This window comes from Aythya ferina, assembly GCF_964211825.1.
Source record: "Aythya ferina genome assembly, chromosome: 9".
NCBI classification, from domain to species: domain Eukaryota; kingdom Metazoa; phylum Chordata; class Aves; order Anseriformes; family Anatidae; genus Aythya; species Aythya ferina.
In genome coordinates this window covers 6,833,203-6,842,155 of record NC_140305.1, presented here as the reverse complement: position 1 = coordinate 6,842,155, position 8,953 = coordinate 6,833,203, and the positions used below count along the sequence as shown (strand labels likewise).

Sequence of the window (8,953 nt, the reverse complement as noted above, 5' to 3'; positions counted from 1 at the left end):
GAGCTGCCAGGCCACTGCCAGGCCCTGATCCTGTGGCACTACAGAAGTGTGGAAGTTCACTAAATGCATTTACCTGCTGCACAGCTGATGTTCCTGTCTGCCTAAAAGTACACACAAGTCGTTGACATCTGCATCGCTAGTCAAAGGACAATTTTAAGGGGAATCTGTCTCAACAGAAGCATTGAGACATAAAGCTCAGAGACAGTACTAACAAATGAGATCTCCTTTTACTTCCCAGAGGCCACAAGTGCTTTTATCCCTTCAGGGCCTCCAGGGCACTAATCACCATTAATCTCCCCAGCCTGCCTCTCCTGCAGCCTCCTCCACCCCTGCCCATGGCCCAGGGGCTACCTCCTGCCCAGGCTGGGGCCACAGGTCCCTGTACAGCTGTGGGCTGAGCTCCCTGTGCTCTGTTCTGGGCTTTGCACAGCCAGAACCAGCTGTGAGGACCACGTCTCTGTGGTGGGGCCCCAGGTGTGTCTGGTCAGGGCCATTTAAGGCCCTGAGGCCTTCTCCCACAATTTTCTTCCTTGTTCTCAGAACATGGAAGGGAGAAAGGCATGTTCAGTGCAGCTCCTGTAGCTGGAAGGTATGTTTTTGGTTCCTTCTCATGTCTCTTGTTTGCAAAGTTTTCTGCCTCTTTGTGGACCGGAATATCCCATTGCACTAAGAAAGCAGTCAGGCTCTTCCGCTCAAGGAATTTGTTAGTGTTGTGAGGTGTATTACAGCATCTTAGAAGGTAAAAATGCACCTCTGCTTAACAAGAACTTTGCAGATCCCCGGGACTGCTGAGCTTTCGGGATAATTGTCTATAGATGTTTGTGATGCATCAGGAAAATGTGCATAGAGAGGATCAAGCCAGGGAGCCCAAAGAGATTGCAGAACTCAAATTTTGCTGCTGACTTCTCTGGGGTGGCTGAGAAGTTTCTAGTGTTTTGCATAGCTGCAGAAAAGCTGTGCTATGAGTCACTGTGTTCAAACACTGTATTCAGCCGTTCATCCCGCATTTTTGCTGGGTGACCTATGGATCCATGTGTGGGCGTGTTATGTGGTGTGTATCCCCAGCTGTGCCCAGTTCACAGAGGATGTGTGCATATGGGATGCATTTGCTTGAGAGCCTGGTGTTTTAGCAGGAAGAACTCATCCTTTTGTGCTTTGGAGGTCAGTGTTTCAATCCTTGGTTGATCCAAAATGTCTCATGATGGTGCACTTGGAGCTCTGAGGTTTGCTTCAGATGAGTAGTGAAGTGCAGGGCAAGAGGGAGCAGAAGGCAGACTTGCAGATGCCACAACGGGCTCAACAGCCCTGCTGCCACAACTGGCTCTATGCCGAGTCCAGTTTCAAGAAATCCAAGATAAACTTTTTTCTTTTTTTTTTTCTTTTCTTTTCTGGAAAGCTAGAAAGATGTGCTGATTGTAAGTCCCTTTAGCTAATAACCTCTGCTATCATCACTTAACCTAGAGAGAGGCTTTGCATATAAATATTTTAATAATCTGTAAATGAATATTAAAAGTTCTAAGAAGAAAATGTAGTGAAAGGTGTTAAAATCTTTCATGCTCTTCAGTAAACTTGGCTTATGCATGTTTGTACACTCGTCTATATCTATGTATGGTCATACAGTTCAGGAACAAAATCTCTGTTTTTAGCAGGAAAGATTGTGCCAAAAACCTGGAGGGTGATTTGAGAACAAAGGTGGTAAGCGAGGTGTGCTGCTTTGTTCTGATATTTCATGTGGAACATAAATGTCTCTGTAAGAATGGCTGAATGTGGCAGAGTACAAATTTTTGGGGTCTCTGGTATATATTGTCTTTGGAGGTGTTGAAAGTAAGTCTTCTGGAATACAGACAGCTGAGACACCAAGACATAGCAAACTGAAGATGGAAAGAATGCATAGGTTTATTTTCAATGACCCATTCTTTCAGAGCCATGGTATATTAATGGACCCTTCCCATTGCTTTGCTTCCCAGGCTTTTGTGCTGCTTGCTATCTCAGCAGCAGACTAGAGGGAGAAATTGCAGTCATCATCAGTGGATTGGCCTTTGGGCACCGGTTTTCTAATATTGCTGGAGATGTATGAAGAGTTCCCTGAAAACCACTGCCAGAGCATAATTAATACCCGGGGATCTGCCTGTGAAAAGCAATGTGTAGGCAGAGACCGAGACTTAGGATCTATTGAAATACTGGCAAAAGATGCTCAAGGAAATGTGGAAACGCACTAAAAATTTCCCATATCTCTTTTTCATTTAAGTCATGACGATGGCAATTATACTCAAAGTTCACATTGTCTTCCTTTCTATTTGTTGTTTGTGTTGCCATAACACTGCAGCAGTATGTGGAGGTAAAAAGAAAAGGATGTATTGCTATTGCTGGTGGGAGCACACATGGTGCCACCACATTCCCTCCAGTTCTTGCAGGCAGGAGAGCCATGGCTTTGTGCAGGTGTAAGCTGGCATCAAAATGTGCCAGAGACAATTTGGTCTCTGGCTGAGAAAGATGCTAGACAAGAAATATCAGGATGCTGAGGGACTACTCTGGGCAAGCATTACTCTGTGCTTCCTCTGCTTTTACTCTATTCCTTGTGTATCCATTGTAGGTTATTCTTGGAGATACTGTGCTACAAAGCTTTTTTGGTCAAATCAAATAATAACCATTCTTATCTTCTTAAGCTCTACAGGCATAGCTTATCTGTGGGGGAAAAAAAAAACTACTTACACAGAAAAAGCTTATTTAAAATACTTACAATGTCTTGATCCACTATTTTATTACTGATGTTGTAAGCAGCTAAAATTTCTTGGATAATCACATTATGGTATTAGACTTGCATTTTAAAGGAATTACTCTCTACCGGTGCAGTCTGCATCCTTCTGTTCAGCAAAAGTGGAAGGGAACATTTATTTTCATGCTACCTCTAAGCTGAGCAGAACTTGGTGGCTGAAATTTTTGAGTTGATGTGCTAGCTGCTTGGTGTGTCCCAGCACCACTGCAAGCTGTGGAACACTGTGGGGTCCTCTACGAAAGCTGTCAGGTGAGCAGAGGGGTTGAATTCAGAGAGCTGTGGCTTCTCCAGCCTTTGGAACCTGTCAGCAGTTTATTGTTCTGTGGATATTAAAGGTGCAATGCAGGCGGGACAGCTGACTGCTCTGTGTAACCACAAAGAAGGATCTGGGAAGGGCTGCTTGAAGTGGTATTCACTGATGGTAGCCTCAGGTTTATGCCATAGGTCCCTGGTGTACTGCTAGGAGTACTGTTTAGTACTCCTAAATTGTCCTAAAGCCAGTGCTTATGAAATTGCTCTGCTCACATGCAGCAATCCTGAAGAATCCAATTTGCTGGGCCTGTTAAGGGCAGTGCTGGTAGTTACGTGGATCTGACAAAGACCACGTTTCCCTCTTCTTATGGGATGAGATTGGATTGCTGCGCACGAGTAGCAAAGCAGGCTCTTTAGATGTTTGGTGCTTGTGGAGGGCAATCAGGCTGGCTGTGCACAGTGGAAGGGACCTTTCTGACCCGTTGGGTACATGACATGGATGCAAGGACCCCACATGGTTTTATAATGTCTCTCATGTTCTCCATCAGTAAGTGGGACTGACTCCAGATCCTTGAGATACAAGGATGATATTGAGAGTGATTTTCATTCAGTTTCCCAGCTATTCACCTTCTCCAGTGTTAGGGAGCACTAACATCTGTTTTCTTCAGCTACTGAGTATTGAACATAGCTTAGACCTACCAGGTCTTAAAGATGTAGATCTGAAATTAAAATTCTGTTTCAATCCCAAAGCATCACAAATCTGAATTCCAGTCTGCTCAAGCTCCTTACACTTCTATCATTTCTGTGGTCTTTGTGAAATCCTTTGGTTTATTTAATTCTTGATAATGACCTACGTGGCCTGATTATGCAGTCGCATCATAGACCACATTTCCATGTATGTATAGAATTTATGTCCCACTGACCTGCGTTGTGTGATTTGTGTATCCTGAGGCAAAGCTGCACTTCTATATTTCATTGCTATATCTTAAAGGTTCTTGTAACTTAATGTCTATCTGACTTTTTCTTGATTGAGCAGAAAGTCTGAGCAAACATAATAACAACAAAAAAAAGCCCAACCAGTAGCTTTATCTTTCATTGTGGACAAAGAGAGTGTGTTCAGAGATGCTGCTGCCTCCTTCTTTCCTTGGTATGGATGCTGCTTTTAGGATTCCTAGTTCCTGCTGCCTCTTTAAAATCATCTCTGCTGGTGGTTGTTTGTTTTTTTTTTTTTTTTCTTTGATTATATGATGACTTAGGGACTTGATTAAATGCCCAAAGAGAAACTAAAGACCATTCAAGTCGGCCAAGACTGGATTTGTAGGTGTTTATATGCCTTAGTTCAACAGGAATTAAGCACTCTAACAATGTGAAGGTCTGAATGTTCGTGCTAGTGAAAGGAGCCAGCTGATGCTTTTTATATCTCCAGGTTGGAATAGAAAGGCATTCTGAGTTTTCCCTGGCTCGCTCTGTTCCTGGCCTGACTGCTGATTTCCCATGGGAGAAGTAGAGAAATGTGTTGTGCAAGCGAGGGGAGCACACGGTGCTGGGAGAGCGAGTGGCTCGCCAGTTCACGGCGAAGCAGTCCCAGAAGAGCTGCTGGGTGGCAGCAGTTCAGGTTGTTGGAGCGCCTGGAGCTTTGAACATGAGCCTTCTGCTCTCAAGGCCTGGCGTGCAAGTGCATCAAGGAGTACAGTGTGGTTGGCGTGTGGCTCTCTGTTCTCTGGTTGTTGTCTTTTACAGCTCTTCTGGTAGAGGAGGTGGGATGTCAGTGTTGAGCCACTGTAGATGTAGATGTTTTGTGAACCCTTGTATGAAGCAACTTATTTGGGACTTCAGGTTTTAGAAACCCACCAGGGAGGAAGAAGATGTGTGTATGAACTTGTGGAGGAGATACGGTGCTCTCTAAGCAGCAGAGAAGATTTAAGGTATTTACCACGAGGCAGCTGCTTTTAAGTATATGTACATGCCTTGTAGGGTGGGAAATACTAGTCTCCAATTCAGTGATATTTACATTTAAAAAAATTCTTTTTCCTGTAATGAACTGCCTGGCTGCCTTTCCCCTGGAGCTCTCTGTGTTCGGTGTCTGAATTGGTGATGTGGGTAAGATCAAATTCAACCTGACAAAATAAGTCAGGGGATGTGAAATCCTTCCTTTCCCTAGTTTTCTCTGTGGGGAAACAAATGTCACTTCAGCTTAGTGGAAAGTTATTTTGCTATGGATTGAGACTTTAGATTTAGCAAAATTGCACAAAGCTTTCTACATCTGGAGATGGGTTTTTGCATTATTTTTTTTCTTGCATGGATCTGCTTGGGATCCTTATGATGTGATTTATTAAGAGGGGATTATTTGGTGCTGTGAACTAATTCTTTCCTGGCCTTCCTGGCAGTCACCTTCCGAGAAGACTTGGCATCCCTGGCCACAGGACTGGGCAGAGCAGGGGTGCTCGAAAGTGGTTTTGCTTTGTGCAAGAGTACTAAGACATTCAGAGAAAAAATATCTTAAGGTAAAAACAAAATCTCTTTGCTTCTAGATGCCTAACTATTACATTAGATGGGTTGTCCTTGTTAGCTTTGTTTTCTTTCTTTCATGTAAGGGCCATGTCTGTCCAGGAGGCACATGATGGCTATCAGAGTAAAGGATACAACTAGAATGTCAGCTAAATGTCAGAAACAACACTAAAACATGATGTTAAACTGGAGAATGAGTTTCTTTGGTTACTGGTTGGGAAAATGGGGGCCATAATAGGAGCTGTTCCTTTTAATTAAAATTCTGCAACAAAGCTAGCTCTGGTTGGGCTAGCTCTTTCTATTCAAAATGCATCTACTGAGCAAAGAAGCAATCTTGAGATGTGATTGTAAGAAGAAAGAATTTAAATGAAAAAGAGATGGAGGTGGAAAGAACGTGGCATTAGGAAAAGAAAGATTCCTGTGGGAACAGCTCAATGTTGTTTTTTGTCTGAAATAACCCTCGTTATAAAACCTTGAAAAACCTTGCTTTCATATTGTAACATTTATATTGCAACATAAACTTATTTAGACATGAAAATGTGTGGTCTTTGGCTTTGCTGTGTTGTTTTAGGTAACATACCACTTAAGCTTAGCAGCCTTTTAAAAACAAACAAAAACCCCAAGGACAAAGCAGTTCATAGCTTGTTTTCCTTTGGAAAGGTGTTCTGCATGATCCTGAGGTTTTTTGCTGCTTTGATCTTCTCCCTAGTCACAAGTAATGTGACAGTACCAGGTCTTGCTTATAGTTAAATGCAGTGTTTAGTCTTCAAACCTTTACAGCACGTAGGACCAGCAAAAAGGTTTTTTAGCCAGCTTGGAAACTTCTGGTGAATTATAAACGGTGTCAGCATTAATATTGGTGTGTGACAGGAAAGATCTTGACTCCTTCCAAATTTGGCATTTACACTTGTAAGGTTAATGCAGCCGTTTAATTACGTGATACCTCAGGATGGCTCCAAGCCCTCTTCATGAATCCACTGAATCCTTTTCTGCAGGACACTCTCTGTGCTTTCTCGGGTGTGCGCAGGGTGCTGGTCTGGCCTGAGCTATTTCTCACAGAGGTTTTGCAACACTCAAATGGAGATGGCAACAGAAGCTTTTGGAACAAATTGATAAAAGATTATTCTTCTTAATTTTTGTCAAGGCCAAATAGTATAGTGCTGGTGTTCTGAAGGAATTCAAATATGCATCAGCTCGGAATTTTCACAATATGACTTTAATCAGCCTTGGTGCCAAAGGAATAGCAAGTAACAAATGGATGCTGGTTCTTAAATGGATCTGGGAAGCTCTAGATGGGTAAGGATGGCTTTTTATGGGGAGAACTGGTAGCAGTTATGATTAAAAAAATAAAAATAGAATTAGTAGTCATATGGATTCACTGTTCACACAGCACAACACAAAAACTATGCCTCACATCTATCATGTTTTTGTAAGGTACTAGTAATTAAGTGGGTAAGTCCGTCTGTCTTAGATTGGACTACTGCAATTTCTATAACAACACAAACCAAAAACAACCAACCTTCTCTCCCTCCCCCCCAGTAATTCTTCACTGAGGTGGAGATGAGAGTAAAACTCTAGTTTTTCACTGTGATAGTAATAAAATAAAAAAGGGGAAAAAAAATAAAACTGTTAGGAACAATACTAGGAGGATAAAAGTGAAAGCATCATCATGCCAATAACTTTGTGGCTTGTTGATGTCTTGCTTGGTCCATGTGGTTTTGGTTCATTCATTCTATATAGAGTGTTCAGAAGCTTACATAAAGTTGTAGGAAGTGCTGACATGCAATTCTTAAACCCAGAAAAGACATGATATGAATTAGAGGGTGGGAAAGGCAGATTGTAGCAGTTCATAAAACCAGAGGAGGTATGGAAAAGGTGACTAGTGAAGGCATATTTGATATTTCTCATGACATGAGAATTGTAAGTACATAACGAAACAATCAGTTGGCAAGGTTAAAACAAACAAAAAACTTACTTTTTCCATAGAAACAGAACTAAATGGTGGCATGCCTTGCCACAGGATGTTTTGAAAACTGAACGATTCAAACCATGATTAAAAAAATGGAGGAGAAAGCCACGAAGGACTCCTGAGTGCAAATTTGTAGATACAGTCTCTGGCTGAGGAAGTTCGGAGCTGGGAGGATACACTAGGGAAATATCTTTGTGTACTTGTGCTGCTTGTATACTTTCTCTAGGCATCCCAGCTGCTGGGAAGGGGAATCAGTAAAATAGATGGGTCTTTGACCTGGCCCTGGATGTGCACGTCGCTGGGGAAACTCCCTGGTATATTCCAGGGAAGCCTCCATCCTCCTCCAGATGTTAGCCCTGTGAAAGTCTGACTCATGTGGATATATGTAGGGATGGGTGAGCAAAGCAGTTTGTGCTCACTCTTACAAGACTGTCCTCTACCCAGTCTCTTTGTGCATCAGGACAAGAAAATAATAATAATAATAAAATATTAAAAAAGGCAGCACATCTCGCCTCTTGTTTTCTTATTATAATGTGATAAAATAGAAAAAAAATAAAGACTGGTGGAATTTCCTTTAGCCCACTACCTGCACAGCCAGCCTGTTCATGTCTCAGTTTGCTCCTGCAGTAACCTACCTTGTTGAGTGAGAGTGCAGCCAGCTGGTTTTCCGTTTGTTTATCCCCAAACTACGGACTCTCTGAGACAGATCATCCAGGAGTTATACTCACCTTGCCAAAAAGACTTGCACACCAAATGTGCCAAAAACGTATGTCTTAATAATAAACTACTAACCAAAGGCTAAGCAAGATATTTCAGTTGTTTATGGCGCTGCTGTCATAGCCAGCATAATTTGAGAGAGGTATTTTGGTGGGCGGTTAGGCTTTTGTTTTAATAGGGGAAGTTAATTCCCATGTGTTTCAGAAACAGATGAAGAGAGCTTTCTCAGACTTTCCAGAAAAAGTTCTGCTCCAGTGACCAAAAATAGAAAGTTTAAGCAAAAAAGCATTGTTTGAGCAAAGTTAAGCATGGGTGCACACGGGGATTTTGCAGTCTTCATGTAATGAGTTTTTTAGAGACGACAGCACTGTGTAGCAAAGTGGAGGCTTCTGAGAGTCTGTGACTTCTATTACTTCCATGCACACTATTGGCAACTAGTTATGCAGCTTAATTTAGGCAGGTGACTAATTAGACTGACAGCTTTTTGTCCCTGACTTGAGGAATACCGCATGAGTAAAAGTTAATTTCCTGAAAAGCCCTAATAATATTAAAATATTCCAGCTTCAAAGTGAATGAATCCAAGTTGCATGGTTGGATGCCATATGGAAAACGTTTAAGTTGGTAGCTTAAAACTCATCCATGCTCTGGTCAGAAACTCAATGAACAGCTGTGAAAATCAAAAACAGATGAGTAATTGGATTTGTTATCTGTGGGAATAGAATGCAATAGGT

The 8,953-nt window shown here is 42.1% G+C and overlaps 1 long non-coding RNA gene across 1 annotated transcript in view; it reads left to right on the top strand.

Moving 5' to 3' along the window:
* The first annotated feature begins 520 nt into the window (after window positions 1–520).
* The window catches only part of LOC311441336, a 97,344-nt gene continuing 88,911 nt past the window's right edge, over window positions 521–8,953 (top strand). Inside the window, exon 1 of the long non-coding RNA XR_014695890.1 lies at window positions 521–589. This is a non-coding gene — a long non-coding RNA (uncharacterized lncRNA). The remainder of the gene's footprint in view (window positions 590–8,953) is intronic.